The sequence below is a fragment of the Rutilus rutilus genome (genome assembly GCF_951802725.1).
Source record: "Rutilus rutilus genome assembly, chromosome: 12".
Lineage (NCBI taxonomy): Eukaryota > Metazoa > Chordata > Actinopteri > Cypriniformes > Leuciscidae > Rutilus > Rutilus rutilus.
Window position 1 is genome coordinate 9,489,183 of NC_140217.1, and position 22,256 is coordinate 9,511,438.

A 22,256-nucleotide genomic window follows, 5' to 3' on the forward strand; every position below is an offset into this window, starting at 1 on the left:
CACACCAGTTGTAGTTACATGACTATAACACTAGTAATTTCTAAATACAGTGCAAGCTTAAATTATTCAAATGTGCCTGACTGTTTGCAACACTCACCAGAGTGTGGAGATGTTATGTGTGTAAACATGTTTGTTTTCTACAGTTTTTTTTACATGTTTATCACCAATTAAAAGAGAAACCACAAATGAACAAAATAATAACATAAAATGGAATTTTTAATTAATATACATTAAACTTAATATGATTACACATATATGTTTTGATATAAATCTTCTCATTGAGAAAAGCAGCTTTACAGCTAAAAAGAGATTTCTGTAAACGTCTCCGTCTTAAGTAAAACCTCAACGCACAACGCACGCAAGTCAGGCATAATCTGAAGCGTGAAGCTAAACTCCCAAAAGAGTTGCCCCTCTCTCCCCTCCTCCTCTAGTCCCTCTCCCACTAAGGAGTGGCAGCGTGTCCCTCCTTGCTCCCCCCGCCACCCCCCTGTTGTTGTTTTCTTGCTCAATGAAATAATCTCCCACCCCCTTCATCCCTCACCCCATGGCACCCCCCTGTCCCAGTCTAGGTCAGAGGGCCCCCCTCAGCCTGTTGCTGATTGTGAGTGCAGCGGCAGGGAGAAAAAGCACACAATTAGGCACAGATGGCTGTCTGCCTCGTGGTGCCCAACTCGGCTCCCGCTGCAAAGGGCCATTCTGATGCCTCTCGCTTTGCCCGCAAGTGCAATTCAAATGAGAGATCAATGAGCGTCATCCTAAAAGTAACAGTTCCAATTATTCTGCCTTTTATTTTCTGTTCCTCCTGAGCGTCACGGGGGCAGATCCTCTTTTTTCCCCCCTCCTTTCAATGCGAGACGACATCAGCTCATACGATGCCACTATCTTTTGGATTACGGAAATTCTGTTGTCAAATCGGAACGTTATCACCTTGTCTCACTCCCCTGATGATTTGAGGGGAAATAGGGTCAGATTAGCTGGGTTAATCCATAATCCCTGAATTTAGCTATTGAGGTAACTGGAGACAAATGCAATCAAGTTTGATCATGCGTCGCTGTCTTGCGGTTTATCTGACAGCTTTTGAATGACAAGTAACCAATCTTAGAATTAAATTTCCATTTCACTGGACACCATATTATCAGATTTCCACTGCTATTGTACTTCTAAAATGTCTTCAAATTCATTTGAAAGCACAATCTCATTAACATGTGCTGCTTTGAACTTTTACACACTATGTGCCAATTTTGATAAATGATGATTTAACTTGATTACAAATGACATCCCCCCCCCACCACCACCACCACCACGACGCAAATTCAAAACAATGCTCAGCCATTATGTAAATATTGTCAATTCATAATACCAATAATTACTATGAACAGATAACACTTCTGAAATCGTCTCCAAAAAAAAAAAAAAAAAGCATGACAACCTTTAGCATAAAAAAAAAAAAAAAAAAAAAAAAAACCCTTACAGCGTTTTCGGATCTATGTCATTGACAGATGTTTTAGAATGAGTAACGATGCTGAAAATACAGCGCGCAACGTGCATATTTCGGACACTTACATACTTTTGCCTATTCGCAGCGAATAAAAGTTTTATCGTTTAATTATTGTCCGCTGACGTCACTTTGATTCCTTGAAGTGAGGCAGAATAAACCTTGAAAGGACTCTCCTTCAATCTGCTGTTCGTAACTAACACACACACACAAACACACTCACACACGCAGTCACTCACTCACTCACTCACTCACACACACACACACACCGAGACTCAATTACTGCCCAATTCCCTTCTTCATCATCTCCTGCTACACTGGCCTCTTCCAAAAGCAAATCGAAATAGGAAAACAAAGAGCAACGTTACCTGAAGTGATACTTCGAACCCGATCGAGACGGAATTACACGAAGTGTCAAAAGTAAGGGTAAGTTTTTGAATTTATTGAGAGCTGGATCAGTTATTTCATTGGAGAATCAATGTTGTGTCGCTGGCTGGCTTGATTTCTTAGCGAGGGTTGCTAACTCGATAGTTTCTTTAGGTTGGCTACGCGCGTCCCTTCAGCGTAAAAAGCGCAAAACTTGTCGAAACCGTTTCAACGGCGTTGTCGAGAAGAGCCGATCGAGAGAAATATTCCGATACGACTGCAAATATAGCAAAACTTTACGAGTGGACACAATGTTGCGCGCGGGGGTTGTGACTTCATAATAGGAATCTGCCTTTGTGCCCCCTCGCGTGCGCTTTAACTGTTACGTTTTTTAAATGTAAACTATTTGTAAGCACTCCTGAATGTATCCAAACATGTTTCAAAGGAGCAAACGCTTCCCAATCGTTCATTTGGGGACGTAAAAATGCAATATTTGATTTTAGAGGGCTTATTTGAAAAGGGCGATGCGGGAGAGTCACTTGGAGGAGCTGAAGCTACCTTTGGTCTGTTTAATGTCCGTCTCTCAGATGATGGCAAAAGCTAACAGCTCTTCATTTAAACAACACTATAAAGCATTTACTTTACAATTCCTTTTGATATAAATCGTTAAAAGCACATAGTTGTGTGTTTTCGACGAGAAAATCGCCTGCTTAGTCGGAGTGGGTCGCTGGTGTTGAGTTGGAGCTTCGCGTTGCTCTTATCTTTGTTGCTTCCTTAAAGAGCAGCAGCTGCCGCCTGGCCGAGTTGTTGAAATTTATCCCTTTGTGTATATTACAATATCCTCCATTTTTTCTGCCCTCTAAACAACAAGCCTCACGCCATCTTGGTTAATTTTAACTGGCGGATCTGTGTAATCTTAGGACTCGACCTGCACATGTCGTTACAGGCAGAAAGTTTAGAAATGTCTTATGTGGTAGCGGTGACGTCATGTGAAGTTTAAGTAAAATGTGATGTTTTGCACAGAAGGCGTCGAATTTGTTATCTCGCTTGACATTGCTGTAAAACTCTGTTTTGAGGGTAGGTTTGGTGTTGGAATGACTCTGGGTGAATAAAAACAAACATTTGATGCGGTCTTGAGAATTATACGCGATGTTTAATGATTCGGTGTTTACAGGTGGAATGAATGACATCAGCATGTAATGATGTCATTTAGTGAGGTGAACTGTTTATTGTCTTTTCTTTGTTTCAAATTGAGATATTTTACAATGAACCTCACAGTTTAGAAATTTCAGAATTTCCATGAGGGGATTTTGTTACTTACTGCATGTTGTAAAGGATGAATCAGTAAACTGAGGTTTCACATCCATTTCAGAGATTTTTCCTCGAGTGACCTGAATCGTATTTTGATCCTTTCTGAATTAGGAAATCAGACCTATTTGAGTTAGTCACATGAATTTATAGCTCACGAGGTTAATAATTATGGTCTCACTGTACAATCATTTCCTCATTTAGAAGACTTATGTTCTTGTGACTATCTTATGTAGCTACTTTTGTATACAGCCTAGCCTATATGCTATATTTTATTTGTGCACGTATAGCCTCCACACATACAGAGATTTACTTTACAGTTGACCTCCTAATGTGTAAGAAGTAATGATAGTTTTACCTCAATAAATTAGTTGTGGTTTGTGAATGAACAGTCCACTTCAGCTTCAAAAAGAAAGTGTTAGCCTACATATTTAAAAGTTTCTGACTGTTATGTATGTCATGAACTTTTTACAATTAGCGATCAGCAATGCAAAACCCTCAGGCTCGCCATAAGCTGGTTAAATGGCTGGACTGTCTGTTTTGTATCAGTAGGGCTCTGTCTCATCTAGCCCAGTGCCCTAGTCATTATGCATGGAGCAGGCTGTTGTTTTTACAGAATGCCTCAAATGGAGAAGTCAGTGTTTCCACCTCCCATCTCTTTGTCTGAGTATGTGCTGCTGCTAAAGCCATGAGAGCAGGGGAGCAGATGTTTAGCCAAACATCCTGACGTGATGCTTTTCTCTTGTGGGAATGCCGCCTCTTCCTCCCTGTTCCTGATGCATCGCCTTGACAGCTGCTTGATTTCATGGAACCGCTAAGAAGCCATTAGCGGTATCAGTGAATTGAAACGGAACAGTCTCACCCACTCTCTTCTTCCATTAGAAATGTCTATTGTTGGATGCTTTTTTTTTTCTTTCGTTGCGAGTGTGTTTGTGCTTATTGAGAGCACATAGAATATCTCTTTTATACTTGTGCTGTTTTTCTTACCTCGAATTAGGGAGAGCAAATCTGTCAGGGCCTGTTTGTGCTGTTGAGGTTTGAAGGGATCTCACACTGTGCTCTCTCAAGCACACCCAGACCCCTAGATGTCTGTGGCTGCGAAGAGGAAAAAAATGAACTTTGCTCAGGGTTAGAGTGTCAGTCACACGTTTCTGCCCAGGATGTTTGTTGTTTTCCCGACAGGATATGGGTTAGGCCTGTGAGAAGATGTTCATATCTAGGAATTAGTTTAATTTGCGATCTTTAGACGGATCTTGTTTAAGCTCTGTTTGCATGTCTTTGTTGTTCTCACAACAACAAATGTTTGTAGTGTAATGAGCTGATTATGAGAAATGTGGGCTGTAGGAAATGGGTCTCGGGTGCAGAATCTGTCGAATCCAGTACAAGTTTAGCGCAGACGATCCCAAATGCATAGGGTTTGAGTTTATAATCACACTTCCTCCGAAACCGGGCACTGATCAGTGCGGTTCATTTAAAGATGATTTGAATTTATTGGAAATTCACTCATGCTGATGCATATGAATGACTGGAGAGCAGTTAACGCGCACAGCCCTGGTGCGTCTCATAGTCGAAATGGCTCTACGGGGTTTCATTCTACATCTTATTGGATTAGATGAAATAATAGTCAACTGCAGTGTATAACATTGTGCTTTTCACTTTAACAACTTACTTTATAACCTTTCAGAGAATTCTTCAAGCCTGGGTTCTGTTTGGTAAATGAATGTTTTTTTGAAACTTTTTTTTCTTTCTGTACTTACAATGTAGAACACAATTAATTATTTAAATAACTATGCTATGATAAACAACATTTGCTATGATTTGAATAACTATATATATATAAAATAAAGTTTAGTCTGTGGCGGACTATAAATAGGTCCTTGCATTGGCACAAAAATCAGGGCAAGGTGGACCAGTGTTCAATCAAAATAAGAAGGAAGACGAACAAAAGCAGAAGTAAAAACATCCCCCAGCGTCAATCTGGATGCAGACAAATTATTTGCAGCATCTTCAGTGGAACCCATTGATTTAGTTTTTTAATCCCGCATCAATCATTGCTGTGTTAATGGTGAAATTGATTTGAATGAACTCTGGAAAGCTCAGTCTCGATTGTTAGTTGATTTAACCGTCCCATAAAAGTCCAAGGCAGCGAGAAGTTCTCACCTGATCATAACACCTGTCATTTAAAGAGCTCAAACTCAAGCACAGGCTTGATTATACAAGCTGTGGTGTGCCGTGTGTGTGGCCAGTAACTGCCAAATGAATCAGCCCTGAATACACTCGATGCCGGAAGGTCAGCGTTGAATTTGTTTTCAGAGCAGGTTGCGTCCTTGCACTCATAACGACTTGGCAAATCACCTTGTAAATACTGACAGATATTCTTCCCCGCGCTGCTTGGTGAGACAACAGTTGGCATGACGCTAAACAGTATCATGGATAAGTGCATCTCTATCTTGCCTTACTTGGCTAATGATTTATTTTGTCGTTAGCAAACAGCTTTGATTGTAGAATTTCCTCTCAACAGTTGGCTCTTAGATAATAGCAGGTTATGTGGGTTGCAGTTTAGCGCGAACATTAGCGTTCGGGAGACAACTGTGTGTGTCAGCAGAAGCGCAAGTCGGTCGCAGCAGACTCGATAATTGTGTCGCAAACATGATCTTCTTTACCTTTAGCCTGCCAGTCCGTGGTAACGAGCCGGAGATTCGCATTTCTGCGGACAGTTAAATGAATGAGCTTTTCTACCAGCAGCTGAAGCGGGTCACACCAAACTGACTCTGTTTTCAGATAAACACAGAGAGGACACAGGGGCCGAATTTCAGAGGCAGGCAATTAGCTGCTTTTTGGTTCAGTGTCCCTCGGGCCTCTGTTTATCATTCAATGTGAGAATATCCCTGATGAAACTCAAGGTTATTTTTGTTAGGCTGTCTGAGCGCTTGTTTTTCACAGACAAGGTGAAAGGGTTGATTTTTCCCTCAAGAAAGGCTTCGTATCGAGACTTGAGAAAGAAAAATCTCCTTTGCTGTAACTTCACAGTAAGGAATTAAGCTTCGGGAAGTGCACGCTCAGAATACGTGTGTATCTTTCCACCAGCGTCTCCATGTTCTGCTGTTAATCATCGAAGCCGATCTCATGCTTGACACCTGAAGGTCGTCATTCTGAAACCTTTCTGTACGCCTGTTGTTCTGCTTTCCATCTACCCCCCTCTCTCTCTCTCTCTCTTTCTTTCTTTCTATCTCTCTCAGCTCCTCAATGAGGGTTTGAGTGCATTAGTGATTCCGGGCAGAGGAGTATTCTGGAGAGATGAGGGCTGTTTTTTCCACCCCGCGCTGCTTGTGTCTCCGGTGTTGTTTGCCCTCCAGGAGACTGTCATGTCGCCTGTGCCGTGGGTTGCCACTGCGGCGCTCCAGTCCCCCTGCTGAGATAATGGAGCCCGTGTTTGAAATGCCAGTAGTTTGGCCTATTTGTTCTAGTGCTTATCGCTATATTTGCATCCAGAGTAGAAATAGCCAAGATTTCAGGAATGGCAGCAATGATGCTCCTCTTGTGGGAGAGGGCAAAAGGGAGGCTTGGTGGGATTTGGCGAGAGCTGTGGGATGGGAGAGAATCTACTGCACTGTGACAGCTGACTGCAGGACATGCAGTATTTGACCCTCACGCACATACACACTCAAAGACATTCAGAGATTGTGCTCAAGCAGCCCCCTCTTATTTATTGATCTCGCTGCATTTAAAATCTGGTCACTGCCACCACAAAGCCTTTTCATTTTAGCTGCGCTGGCAAAGAGCACCTCGGCACAGCAAGAATTTCTAAATTTTTAATTTGCGCAGAAAGGCCCACGAAATGACAGGGATGAGATGGAGACAGAGACAGAAAAAGGTTTGAAAATAGAATCGTTTCAGCTGACAGCGTAATGTACTTTGGAAACCGAAGCAAAGCCTTTTTGTTTTGTGTTAAGTTGCTTGCTCTCACATTTTATGTAAGACTTTTTTGATCTCTTACAACATTTCTTTGCCGAATTATGGTTAATAGAGCAGTTTAGTGGGTGATACCAGCTATTTAACCCTGGCATGACACACAAAGTAAAGGTCTTTTTTTTTTTTGTAAAATAATGTAGCCTGGGTTAAACTAGGTCTTGAACAGTAAACAAACCTCTGTTGGATTAGCTGCGAGGTTTTATAAAAAGATCTCCAGATTGAGAGAGCTGGATTAAGGGTTCTAATCTGCGTTCGCTTGAAGGTGCATCGTGGTGTGTTCCTGGAGTCTACAGACGTGGGATTAGGCGCTTCAGCAGGCCTCATGCTCATCGACCCGCAACAAATATGTGTGCGTGTGTGTTTTGAGGGGGGGCGTCTGTCTCAGTCATTAGAAATTAGGCTGAGGCTGCTTTGTTTAAGGTTGGAACGGACGGCGATTCTTTGTTTAAATAATGTAATCATGTAAAGAGATAAGGTTAAGGACTGCAGGGTGTTTAGGTAGCGAAAGAGTGTTTGTGTCATCAGATTTTTCAGTGAAACAGACTGCGGTGTGGTTATTTCACATGACATGCAAAATGAAAGGAAAGTCACTGCATTGGCTCTCTCTTTCTCTCAGTTTCTATCACTCTTATCTCTGTTAGATGGGTAGAAAGCTGTGAAACCCGTCTGTAATATGAGCAGTCTGTAAACTTGGCAATAGCACTAGAAGAAGCCAGATCCGGAGGCCATGAAGAGCCTCTTGTTGAGTCCTTCAAGTGTTAGTGTGTATTATTGCGTGGAAGTATATCTGTATGTGTGTTCTGATGGCAGAGGATCATATGGACACATTCTAGGGCGAAGGATTAAATGAATGGTAGAGTGAGCAGTGCATCCTTATTTGACCACGCTCTGTGTGTGAGCACCTTCGTAACCAAAAGCCTTGTTTTGTGCTCTTAGGGTTTTATCTGAGTGTGTCTTAGTGTGTGTAGGCTACACACATACGGGTGACTGTGCATCTGTGTGTGTGTGTGTGTAGAGATGGAAATATCCTTTGCTCCTGCAGGCTAGAATAAATCCTGTGTGAGAGCTCCCTGGTGTAATCCAAACACTGCCAGCTAATTTAAGCGTGCAGCAGGAGCAACAGCATCTTTCATGAAAACAATGCATTCAGTCTAGAGCTCATCTCCACTTCCTTCAGTCATCTTATTCAGCCATCACCTTGACTTCAAAGTTAAAGCCTAACACACAACCCAATACAACTGCTCAAAACACCACTAAACCCCAACAGACCAGCTCAACACGCCACTGAACATCCGCATAACATATCTCAACAAACCACCACACAACTTAATACTTCAGCTCAACATACTATATTAACCCAACATTACAGGTCCAACACATCACTTCAAAATGCCACTTGACTGAACATCAGTGCACCACCATAACCCAACACTACACACTTACAAACCACCCACACGAACCAAAACTTTAGCTCAACACAACACTACTGCTTACCAGAGGATGCAAAATAGACCACTCAATACACAAAACACCACACAAACTTAATACTACAGCTCAACACACAACCATTGCCCAACATTACAGCCCAACCTGCCACCAGATGATCCAACACAACACCTCAATATGGCACTTGACTGAACATAGCATTAGCAACACAAAGTTCAACACTGCACACCCAATAGACCACTGCATGACCCAGCACCTTAGCCCAACCCACCAACAGGTGACTCAATACAAGACCAACATGACACTTGACTGAACATCCAAACACTTCAACAATACAGCTCAAACCCCCACCATCATGTAACACAACAGCTCAACACCATACCCGATGACCCACCGCAACAGCTCAACACACTGCTTGAGTGAACATCCTAAAACCATGCTCAAAAAACCACCACAAGCCAACACTACACAATTAGCAAAGCACCATGACCCAGCAAAACAACTTAAGCCACTACAACAACCCTGTAATGTTGGCTTAACATGCCGCCACACAACCCAGCACAATAGCTGAACACGCTACCTAACTGAACATCCCAACACCACCATAAATGGAAATGGTAAATGTGATATTTTGTTTTTCTGTGATATATTACGTTATGAATTTCACCAGATGACTTGAATGGCTCTATTTGGAACAAATTAATCATTCTCTAGAATGATTGGGGTGATTTTGTAGGCGAGTGCATCTGCATAGAAAATAATAAACAAATTACAAGCATAGTTAAATTTCAATAGAACAAAGATACAAATGAATCAAACAGTGCTTTATGTTTTTCAGGTAACAATGATAGGGTAAAAATGAAATATAATGAATCTTTGTTAATGCTACAAAAGTGATTTTTTTTTCTTTCTCTTTTGTTGTTTGATTAACATTATTGACATAGAAGACAGCAGTTATATTAGGCTGCTGTCACTTTAAGACCTAATGCACGGATCCAGTGTAATAATACGCTGTTGACATTCACTTAAGACATAGGCTTAGCAATTTTTTACTTTTTTAAGGATACTCACCAAGACAGGCATTTTGACATGTATTTGTCCATTCAAGCACAAAAAGAGGGAAAAGTGATCTGAATTCAGTGTTTGCGTGCTGTCTGCACGGCTCTATGTAAGCTTTTTTGCATCGTCTTGTGCTTGAATGCTTTAAACTCGCTTAAATGATTAAACTGGCAAGACTTAAAAACCTGTGTAAATGATGAACATTCACTCTATGATAGTTAAACTTTGCATTCTAATCCATGACAAAAACCATAAGAATATATTTTATGTTCCACAGAAGAAAGAACGTCATCATGAGGATGGCGGAAGATTTACCAGAACAGTGTAGTGGGCTTCTATACTGTATTGCCTTGAGCCAACCTGCTATCAACAACACTGATCACCTTTCTCATTTGCATCTTGCTACTGTTCCTAATATGTTGTAATATTTGTTAGAAACATATTTTATATTCGTTAAAAAAGGCAGCCATTTTTGTCCCTGCTACTTCTTCACCGGATTGATGTCAGGTTGCTGGCGAGAGCTTTCATGTAGGGTGTGTTGAGCTTAGCGATGATAGATGACTATCTGGTTGGTTTGTGTGTGTCAGTGTGTTTCTTCATATGTGTGCGTGTGTTTGAGGGGAAGGCGTGACAGCTGCATAGGCAGCGGGATTGACCTTCACGCAGAGAAATCTCAAGGCCTGTTTGATTACATGGTATTCTGCTGCTTTGCGTTCTTTGGCGCTTAACTTAATTCTCGGACAGCGTTTAATCTGTGATCGGCTACTTTTGACTGCCAGTGTTATTGTTCAGGACCCTCAATTAGGGTACATGTTGTTCAAATAATATGGTCACATGTATGGCTGTTATCTTTGTTTTTTTAATTGGTGGTATTTTGCCAGTATTAGTATATACTATGCTTGATACAAAGTGGCCTTAAAAAGTTGATTACAATGATACTTAGACGCTGTTTAGATTACAGAGGCTCACTGTCTCTTTGTCGTTTAACAAAATGTAACAGGTTAGATTTAGTATTATGCTGTTTAGTGTTCTATACTGTACTTATTATTTGCAAGATATTTATCTAAAAAAAAAGATAAGAGAGATAATAAAAATGCATTTCCCAGATGGATTCCACTAGACAAAATAATAACTGAATTTACACAAATGTTTGCCTTAGTTCATAGTGCCATATGTTGCCGCCACAAGCATCAATGACTGAATGTAATAAGGGTGTAATGGTTCATATTACTCACGGTTCGGTTTTCATTACGGTTTAAGGGTCACGGTTTAAGGGTTTCAGTAGGGTTCTGTATGTGCTATGTTTAGGGGGAAAAAGTCTACTGTCAAATAAAAAGAAAATGAGAACAAATAATCAAACTACAAGCAACAGCACAAATAAATACAATAGAGCAAAAAAACACAAAAAATCAGTTGTAAAACAATATTGCAAAAATCTTCACTGTATAAATAAAGATTAATCATTATTACATTTACAAAAGCTATTCAGTCAAGAGCAGTGAGCGATTTCCCTGTCTTCTGTTGTTTGATTAAAAAATTCTGAATTCTTTGAAAAAAAAACTGTCTTTCTCGACAGTTTACAATCACTTAAGACATAACTTACTATGTTTGCTAGGATACTTGCCAAGACGGGCATGTTGACATAATTTCCGTGTGAATTTGCCTGTTCAAGTGCAAGACTTGAAAGAGAACTCAATATTTGCACGCTGTCTGAGATGTGGCTTTCCATGTGCGTGCTTCGGATGAGCGCGCTTTTCTCACAGCACGTGCGCGAGTTCTAATTCGCATCTTCTTGCTCTTGAATGTTTTAATTGAAAAGGCTTAAATGAGCAACTTGTGATGTTCAAATCTCACCTGCGCTCGCACGCTATCAATGTGATGACGGCGTAAATGACTTTATTTTAGAGCATACAGCACTTGCATTGAACAAGGTTTAGGGGAAGCCAGAATTTGCCTATCGATAGACAGTCTGTTTTAGGCTTTTTTTTTTTTTTACTGAGAACCATTACACCCCTAGTATGTAACCTTTTAATAGTTGTATATAAAGCCGGACTCAGACTACAGGAGTTTCAGGCTGATTAATACCCGATTTACTCCTGACATTCTGAGAAAAAAATCGCGTCCTGGGACACAGTCAGTTAAGATTTAAAAACTCCTGTAGTCTGAGCCCGGCTTTAGTCTTCTAGGTTCTATAAGTTAAGTTCTATACGTTATTTGGTTTCTCTTCATGCTTTGCATATTCAAGTTCTCTCCCAAATTGGCTTTGCTGTGATCCTGCTTTGCCACTCAGGTGGACAATTGAGGGCCTGACTATATTTGGGATACAACTATCACAAAAGATGACCAGATGAAAAGAACAGTAATAATGTCTGTAAATTCAGTATTAAAATATTTTTATGATTGTATCTATCTATCTCCTCTTTTTATAGGCTATATATTTTTTTTATTTTAAACACTTTAGTATTTAAGTAAACTTAAGAGAAAATGTATATAAACTTAAGAGACAAATTGTGTTATGTAACTATAGTTACTTTAACATACTGCAGTTATGACTTTGTCATATCGTCATAAAGACCATTAAATGTGTGTGCATGAGGCATCTCAACCAACGAGAAACATTTCGAAACACGACATGCACCATCATGAGATTCCTTTGACTGACTTGTGAATAAACCTTTTAAGTGAATGCTCTCAAACGCTCTTGTAAGACTTTGCATTTTGGACGCATTTTACAGCATTTCACTTATAGGCTAACCTAAAGTAAAGCCTCTGACCATTTTCCCATTAGTTTGTTTGTTTTCGTGTCTTGGAGTGCCTAAAACATGTTTTCTGTTCCTGCCGTGTCTGGCGATGCAGAGCTTCAGAAACTTTCCCACATGTTGTACCTTTGTTTGAAAAGCGCTCCATTCCATGTGGAGACACATGGGTGTTTTTTCTCTCTTTTGCTCACTCTTGTTCTTCCTTTTGCTTCCATCTGGTCTTCATTTCCACCAGACTTCAAAGGTGAAGGAAAGCGAGGATAGGAAATGGGTTGAATATTAATTTGGCCTTATTGTCACGAGTTGCTGTGTTCTGTACAGATGAACTTTTACCACAAATGTAAAGCAAAATTACTGTAGTGTTTAGCAATCCGTTCAAAGACGATTGCGGTGTCCTTGTGTGTGTGAGAGAGAGAGCGACTCTATGTGTGTGTGTGTGTGTAGCACGGTTCTTCCATTAGCGTGTGAGTGATGACCTCCAGTGTGGGCAGTTTAAGTTATAGCCCACCCCCTCCTCTCTCTCAGATGGAGCTAATTGTCTGGTGGCCATTTTTGAGGAAGTGTTTCCAGGTATTAGGATTTTTTTTTCACCCTCTGGATGGCCATGTCTTTTTTCCGTCTGTATTCATCTTTTTTTTCTCTTCCATTCTTCACTCGATACTGTCTCCTGGAGAATCCACATTCCTAATGATGAAAGAATAAGATTATCAACAAGAGAGAAAGAGATCTGGTCCAAGGCTGTTTTTTCCCAGTCACAGAACTCACACACAGATTCCATTTTGTCAGCTTTCAGCTGGGCATAATACAGCAATAAAAGACTCTGCCCTGCAGCCACACTGAATCATACAGAGCAAAGAGAGGGAGAGAGCAAGAAAGAGATGAGAAAGCGAGAGAAAAGGAAAGAGAAGTCTCTTTGTGCTGTGTGTGCTCATATTGTATGAAAAAAGATGAATCACTTCTATTTAGGGATCAGTTTCCTGAAACTGGACGGGTGAGACGATTCCACGGGAGATAGATTGTCGGGACTTGCCTGTGTTTCTCTGAAGGGTTGGAGCTAAACGTCTGCAGTCGTGGCAAGGTGCTCCCTAAAGGACCGGCTCCTCCGTCAGGAAGTATCAACCTGGAGAAGAAAGGGAAAAAAAAAAACCTCCCTCCCGTCTTTTCTCCTCGCACACCATCCTCACAGCTGCGCACAGTTTCTAGTCTATCCGAAGGGGGTGCGTTATCATTTAATCTAAATTCCTCCCCCTAGGCAAGTCAATAAAAAAAAATGTAGCGTCAAGACGTTTTTGATTAGCTGGTCCTCAGGATGGATGAAGATGTTTGGGGAGAGCTCAGCACTCGTAGAGCGCCCCACTACAAACACATTCCGGCCTTTGTTTGCTGTAGCGCCGTGTTTTTGGTATAATGATCAGGCTGTACGCATCATCTAGAAAATGATCAACCCCACCAGTGTGCTCGCCATTATCTCAGTCTTCGTCTCTCTGAGCTGTCATTACGACTGATTTCTCCCCCCCCCCCCCCCCCCCCCCGTGACATCAGCTCTAACGGCGCACGTGTCCTTGGTCACTGCGGTGATGGAGCGCCTCCACCGTGGACGGATGAGTCGTATTTTGATTGACGCGTGGATGCTGTCAGTCACAGCCTGGTTCAGTGTGTAGCAAACAGTGGTAAACTCTTCCAGACTTCTAACTCTGGCCGGGCAGTTAGTTCCTCTTTTTAGTTTTTTAAAACATTTCCATCTGTGCACAGATTACTCTGCTGAGTGTGTCTGCTGTTCGTTTGTGGTAGTAATTTGTTTTAGCTTTTTTTCTTGTGCATGCGGCGTTTGTTTCTGAGCAGCGTGTGTATTTGCAACTTGTTATCTGTGCAGATTGAGGAGATTGGAAACCGAATCTGATTTGTGTGTCTGTTTCACCTTTGTGTGTCTGTGCTGTGATGTTCCTGATAATTCTTAAGCGCGCACACACAAACAGAGAGAAATGCACACAAATGCTGTGAGGAAACTGGAGCAGGCTGGTTTTCTGCACAGTGTGTGCTTGGAAAATTGTCCCACACACCCTGGGTTTTAAAGCCTTGCTGTAATTCCAACAGGTTTAGCAGGAAAAAGACGGAACCAGGAGCGTGTATGAGCATTCACACATTCATGTGTTTTTGCTTTGCGTGTGTGGGCTTGTGAAAAGTGGTTGTCAGTGTCTTTGTGTACGTTTGCATGCATTTTTCTTAGTTAGGCAGCCACAGGTTGGGTGTAAACACTCTGTATTATTCTAGCCACAAAACTGAAACCTGTTGCCGTAGACTTTTCCCCTTGGGGCCAAGCTGCTTATTAAGTCTTATTTAGGGCAGTTTATCTCAGTTTTGTTTCTGTTTAGTGACCAAATGTGCCATTAAAACACTTCTCTCTCTCTCTTTTTTTTCCTCTCTGGTCTGCTACAGGTGGACAAGCAGTGATGTCACACAGCTGAGGACACTCCCACTCAGTGAGTATTCATACTATAATGCTTAATAGCCAGTTGTCATCTTTTTTTTTTTTTTTTTTTAAACCTTCATTCTGTGACTTTGCATTTGTTGCAAGACCAGTTTTCCAGTTTTGAAGTCATTTGTCACGGTTATGCACCTTTGTGTTTGTTTTGGGTAATTGGACGCTGTTACCGAAAAGGTTGAACACAGATTCAGCTGATTTAAACCTAATTTAATTTCGTTCTTAGGATGTGAGCTTCTCTTTTCACCCTTCTCCCTCCCAATTAGCTGAAACAAAGCTCTCCAAAGGCAATTGTTAGGTTGACATTTCTTAAGCGTGCTTTGTGTTTTGTTTTTTTTGTATTTGTAAAGATCTTTAATTTGGCAGTTCATTTTCACAGCCGAGTCTCTTGAACGAACCGCTGCGGTGAAGACAGTTTGTGCTTTGGAACAAACAAATCAGCCGGTTTCTCTCTCTCCCTGTGTGGGCTCAGGCTAATTGGTAGCACGGATGCTGGTCGCGGTGTTAGCGGTGATGCTAGGCGGGCGGCAGCCTCTCAGGGCTCTCTGCTCGGCTGCATCGTTTCATTCCCCAGCTCCCTGGTGGTTTCAGAGAGTGACAGAAATACAAGGACATTTCTTTCCACTTTCTCGCTGTCTCCTCCTCCCTCTCATTCTCTCTGTCTCTACCACTAACAAGTGACAATGTAGAGTTTGAGTTCTGGAGTGCTTAAAGACTGAGAAACGGACTGCAGCTGCCTCAGGTGAACATGCAGCTGTGTGTAGACCAAGTGCTTCCTCAGATGTGTGTGTGTGTGTGTGTGTGTGTGTGTGTGTGGTGGCTTACAGATTACTTTTATTAGAGAAGTGTTCCATTCACACTCCAGAGGAAACAATATATATGGAAAGAAATATATGGATGGCAAGAAGGAGAGAGTGGGATAGGGAAAAATAGAGAGAGATAGACAGAAAATTGGCAGACAAAGACAGCGAGACAAGGACGGGCTCTCAGCTACACATCATTGCGGCCTCTCACATTGGCAGCAGTCACTGCCACCGTCTCAGCCATCAATAATGGTAATGGAAGCTCCATCCGAGCATTGATTTCTGGGAATTGTAGGAAGGCGTGAAGGGTCATCCGTGCTCAGCGGCTCTGCTCGTTTAGTGAAGGCGACACAGGCCAGGATTTCAGCATGAATCACGCTTACATTCCTGTATGAAGGCAACACCATGCATGTCCTTTTAATGCTTAGGCATTGCCCTAGAAAAGTTAGAAAAAATAGAAAAAGGCTTGTTGTTTTTAGGGCTGTCAACACCTTCATTTACTACAATTAATTACAAAAAAATAAGGTGGTTAAGGAATCTACACATTTAATTATGGCCTTTGACTTACAGGCAATGTGCCTCATCAAACCACATTTACTGAGTGCAGGCAGCAATGGATCCCGCACCAGTCTCCCTTACTTTCAAAATCAGCTGGATGGAAAATATGGAGCAGAGATGCATCTTAAACAGTGTTGTTATTGTTAACTAAGACTATTAAAAATCATTTTGGGTAATTGAAATAAAGTATAAATATTAGATGAAGATCAAAAATTGAGAAATATTGCCATGGCAATTAACTGAAATAAGACAAAGTTTAATAGTACAATTATGAAAATTAATTAAAATCAACAAAGCACATAACAAAATTGCTAAAACTGTAATTAAAATGAAAACTGCAAATAAAAAAATTAAAAGCCATTTCAAAATATTAATAAGCACAATAGTAGTATATAAATAAAACTAAACACTGGAAGCAAAAAATAAAAAACAGCATCTTAAAAACAGCATTAATTCAGCATTTATAAATGAAAAAATAAAATAAACTTGGACAGATTGGTGACTCAATTACAGACTGGATTGCTGTGGACTGTAGGTCAGTGATAGGCTCATAAATCCACTTTCTGTAACCTTTATTATTCAGTGGTTTACTCTTCTACCACAGTAATGTAACATGTTTGATTTATTTAAAATTTTATCAGCGAATATTGATATAGGCAGTTAATTGTGACTTAATTTGATTTGTAATGTGTAATTTACACAACGTAATCATTTCAGTTATAATTTTTAATAGATTTGAATTTTTTTATTTTTCACTTTAATTTTCAAAGTGTTCCTGTAGCTCAGAGAGCACGACAACACCAATGTCATCGGTTTGATTCATGAACTGATAAAATTCATGAAATTATAAAATGTGAATGAAGTTGCTCAGGATAGAAGTGTCTGCCAAATGCATTAAAACAAATATACCTTGTGTTAACTGATATTAGAAACTAAACAAAAGCATACTGAAGCCTTGCAAGAGTATCAGTTATAAGGAAAAAAGAGAGGACGGAACAAAACTAAACACTGCTTGAGCACCCAGAGGGAATTACAAAAGTTTATGGATGGAGAGAATATCAACCAGTCTCTTTGGATAGTTGAAACTGAAGAGTAAAATCAGGTCTGTCAGGACATATCGAGGAAAAACACTCCTCTATCCTTTTCGTTCTGAAATGAAGGTTATAAGTTGTAGTCACTGAAAATGCTGGAGACTACATAGAAAAGAGAGAGAACTGAGCTCTTCCAATCTTGCCCAGGGGCAAACCAGCTATTTATTAGCGCACATGTTAAACCCTCTCTCTTCAAAGCAAACTTTCCTCCCAGCCTCCCACAGAGGGGGAAAGAGAATAATAAAGCAGAGGAAATGGCATTTCTCTGCACAAAGTGGATATGAGTATGTTCAGTGTAACCTACTACTCTTTATTTCGAGTAGAGAAAGAATGAAAAATGAAAGCAAAGGAAGACAAAAGAGGGTGGTGAAAGGGAAAAAAAAGAGGCAAAAGAGTGTGTTTGAGCATAGATCTTGGCCAGGCAGTGTCATGCTCCTGTTCTCTCTCTTTCTCTTTCCCGCGTCCCTGGGGACGGCTCATAGCTCATACTTCCTGCTGGATCTTGAGCAGGAATCATGGTAGAGGGGTCTGTTTTCATTGCTGGTGCTGTGCAGTAGGATTGTGTCTATACTTTTGCGTCAGAGGCAAAACATACCGGTTGTTTGATACAAATAATGCAGGCTTGCTGGATTTTGTGCATGTGTGTGTGAAAGGTGTAATGGACCCCTGCCTGAACTCTGCTGGGCCCTCAAGATCCCTGGTGAGAGTTATTACCTCAGTACAAAATGCTGGACACACACACATATGTGCACACACAGCGAAGGAGAAATGGGGGTGCCTCAAGTGTCTGTCATTGGTCCCTTTTGTTTTTTCTCTCCCTCCGTTTGCCGCTTGCAATTTTACGGTTCCTTCTTGTCTTACATATTAATGCCCTGGCCAGGGCATGTGGCCATGCTGATTCTGACTGTACTGGAGGGTACAGCAATAAATACGGAATCTTCCTCAGAGAGAAAGAACGAGTTAGTTAGATGAGGCAGTTAATGTTCAGAGAACATATCATAAACATAATCTCCTGTTATCTTGTCTTAGCCAAGCCCCCCACAGTGTTTCTTCATCTATGGCTCCATACACCTACACACATAATACACATCTTTTCATGCAGGTTAAAAAGTGGATAGATGCTATTCATTTGCTGATGCCGTTGTGCTTTAAAATGGCAGCACAATGACAACATAAGCCAAAAATAACAGTATCAGAACATGTATACACTCTAGTATCCATTACAACTAGAAACATAGATAGATGAATACATTAAATAGAGGAGTTAGAAGACAGGTCTGAGAGAGCGGGAGGGAGAGAGAGAGAGAAAAGGAGAAGGGGAAAAACATCCAGAAGGTCAGGATCAGCGGGTGGCCATCTAAGTGAGCGACATTCAGAGACTCCGATTGAGTTTCACCCGCCCTGTTACCGTGGAGATCCATCCAATAATACCACCCTATCCACATCAGAATCGCTACAATACACTACACCTACAACAAACTGACAAATAGTGCACTGGCTAAACTGACACAGCCACAGCAGGCAGTGCTCATCTCGCCAATGCTCCGCACGAATCCGCATATTTTGCTTCAACAACACAAATGTTTTAAGTTGGCGATCCCAACCCTAAGACAGGTGTCCTTTTGAAATAATGGAAACAAACTATTTGTTTATTGTGGTTCTGCTAAACACTGTGGCACCATGTAGGCGTGTCAACGTGGTTACCATGTTTTTGGATTGCAGATAGCTTAAGACCAACCTACCGGTATCCAAACTTTTGGGTATCCTGATGTTCCATAACACCTACTGTTGAAAAACCGACACACGAAGCGAATCTGAGAATTAAAACGGACACACAGCCTTGGGGCTTTTCAGAGCAGCTCAGTATAAAAGGACAAGGGTTTTATCGGCGCTGCTCTTAAAAACTTACTGAACGGCTCGGAAGTAACCAGCAGTCACCTTCAGGCTTTCTCCTTGCAGCCACTTCTACCATTAAGCAAGCAACAGTTAAGTGAAAAGTATTTGATTCTCAGTGGGTAAATGAACATTCTCACCGTCTCCCTTGAAACAGCTTATTCCTTGACATTCCATAATGCCATTTTTAAACGCTTTCAAGCCATTTACTTGAAAAAGTTGAAATGCTTTCTTTAGATGCCACAACTTTGTTAATTTACAAACAATACACAATGGAAATCATCAGACAATATTTAACATAAAATGCCTTTTAGAGTTTGCCTCCAGTTCAGTTGTAGACCCACTAAAACCCAGGTCAAGAATAGGAACCTTGAGGCCTAGATTCTGACAAAGACCATCCAGTCAACCAATCAACTGGAATAGAAAAAAATGCTGAACTTTTTACAGCTTGGGTAATATCTGGGACTTTCCATGAATATATTTTTTTCCTTTTCAGTAAATGGTTGTGGAGGTTGGTGGTTAGAAAAGAAATTCAGGTATTTTCTAACCACCCTCCAGGTCAAACTAAATATTTAGTCTGAGGTAATATTGTGTTCTTATTGTGTTTACTTGTTTATTTTCCATTCATTTTATGAGGTTTGCAATTTTTGTAACCATGGTATAAAAAATTCAGACATGTCTAAATGTAAAACCTTCATTATAGTGAGGAGTAACATTAAATCATCGTCAAAATGTAGCCTATAAAAATTATGAAAAATCAAAAATGCTAGTAAGATGTTTTAACTTAAATTAGGTTGTTTATATGACAAAAGTAATAGTTTTCACAATCTAAAAATATTGTGCACCTGTAATGCTTTTTAAAAAGCCATTGGACATCAATGTGTACAGCATTTGTCGAAATTGCCATAGAATTCTTATAAACTCTAATTAATAGCAAAGACTTTAAGTACATTGGAGACAGACTACTGTCTTGTCTGACCATAAGCTGAGACCCAGACCAAGGCCACTCAAAACCAATAGTAAAAAACTACAACCCCAACTCTAATATCTTCTCACTAAAGTGATTCTACAAATCAGCATCCGTCAAAATGTCTAGACTTGATCACATTATGTCATGTAATTAGTCTGGGTGAACTTATTTCCGTAAACAGCGTGTAGGATTTATTGTCTCGCGATTGTGAAGTATTTTCTTTGCGTTTGAAGCGACAAGAGTTTGAGATGGTTTGGTAGATTGGCAAAACACAGAACATAGCTAATCTCTTTCTAGTGCTGGTGTATGTGTTTGTGTGTGTGTGTGTGTTTTCCCGTGCTGATGCTAAAAGCGGCGTGAGGACGGATCTGAAGGAGTGAGTGCTGGAATACTAATGAACAAACAGAAAAAGAGGCTGTGTGCTCCCATCTACCTCTCTGCAGTGGGCTCGCTCGTTCCTCTCTCTTGCTCTCTCCCTTCATCTGCACCTCTCGCTCACACAGAGGATAAACTGTGTACATGATGACATTTACACCGCAGTTGCACGCAGAGGGAGTGTGTGTGTGTGAGCCCTCTCATTCCTCTCCCCACCTCTGTTTTTTTCCCTGCTCTTCCTTCATTTTGCTCTGTGCTCATCTTCTCTCCATCTCTCCTTCTCTCGCTGTGTGTGTTCAGCACAGGATGCGCACCTCAAGGGAGCACACACACACACACAGGCCATTATTTATGTCTTTTTTTGAAGGGCAAATATAAAAAGGAGTGGCTTTGCTTTACTGCCACAGATTTGACGTGCTGGCTGTGGATCCAAACACACACTTATGACACTTACTGAACAGTAGCCATAAACTGTGTGTGTTGTGCGAAGAAAAATCAGCATCACAGCTTACATGCTTTACTCTGTAGGGTTTATGTTCCATTTAGAGTGTAAAAATGTGTGTGTATGAGGTGCGATGAGGGGGTGTGTGTTTTTGAGGTCGGCCGGCGGGCGTCCCTCCAAACTCCCTGAGGAATCGGGCGGTTAAGGGCAGTTAGAGGGGCTCTTGGGGAGGTTGGGGGCCCTCAGAGAAGGTTAAAGAGTTTCTATTGAATCAAACTGCCCCACTCTCTCACACACCGAGATTTGACCCCTCATAAACACACCTTTCACACCAACCACACACTTTCTCACACCTATCTCATTCACACTCCTAGACATAAACACACGCACACACACAACCCTGGAATAGCAAGCTACCCAGGGGTCCCTTTCCCTTGGCCTGGGGTATTTAGAGAGAACCCATGGCAGGCCCCAAGCTCAGAGCTGTAGAGTGCCGGAGCCGGGCCGATCTGGATCCAGGGTGGTCCGGGGAGATTCTCACTGCATATCAGGGGCTTTTTGTATTCTGGGTGTCCAGGGAGAGCTCATTACTCTGGGTGTGCGTTCGTAGAACCTCCCTCACCTCTTGGAAATAGAGAGAGAGCTGAGATACTGGACCTCAGGGAGGTCATTACAGAAAGAGAGGCTGAGACGGAGAAAAAACAGGAAGAGAGGTGGGTATGGAGTCTTAGAAACAGAAGCGATAAAGTTTGCTGATTCGTGTGCGGTGGTAGGGGTCTCTACGTGCGATTTCGGGCATTTTTGACGCTTTTACTTATAGGGATAGTGGGAAATGGATGCTCAAAAGAAGGAAACAGCATTGGGAAATGATGCCAGGTAGACTCGAATCAGCATCACCCACATGAGCACCAGTGCACAATAGCTACATTTATACAAGGATTTTATTTATAAAAAACAAAATTATAACATCACAAAACTAATTAGATTTCAGAAGTGACACAATGGGGAACCACAACAGAAAAAACATGATTATCGGCCAGCGTGATGATAATTTCAAAATTGCGAAGTATGGATTTATTGGTCTGTCACTAATCAGGGTGGTGGTTTAGAGCCACAGATACAACAAGAACGTTTTTCCATCATATCTGGCTATTGTTTACAGCTCACAAGGGTCTGGAGTGTCAGGGGGGAGGGACGGATGGTTTGGCGTGCAGATGGTCCAGGGAAGAGGGGGGCA

The 22,256-nt window shown here is 41.2% G+C and overlaps 1 protein-coding gene across 16 annotated transcripts in view; it reads left to right on the forward strand.

Moving 5' to 3' along the window:
• The first annotated feature begins 1,491 nt into the window (after positions 1-1,491).
• The window catches only part of baz2ba (bromodomain adjacent to zinc finger domain, 2Ba), an 83,961-nt gene continuing 63,196 nt past the window's right edge, over positions 1,492-22,256 (forward strand). For 15 of the 16 annotated variants that reach the window (XM_084425327.1, XM_084425338.1, XM_084425336.1 and 12 more), the window contains exons 1-2: positions 1,492-1,921; positions 14,842-14,885. The gene's annotated coding sequence lies outside the window, so the exon portion shown is untranslated. The remainder of the gene's footprint in view (positions 1,922-14,841; positions 14,886-22,256) is intronic. The other variant, XM_084425335.1, reaches the window with a different exon arrangement.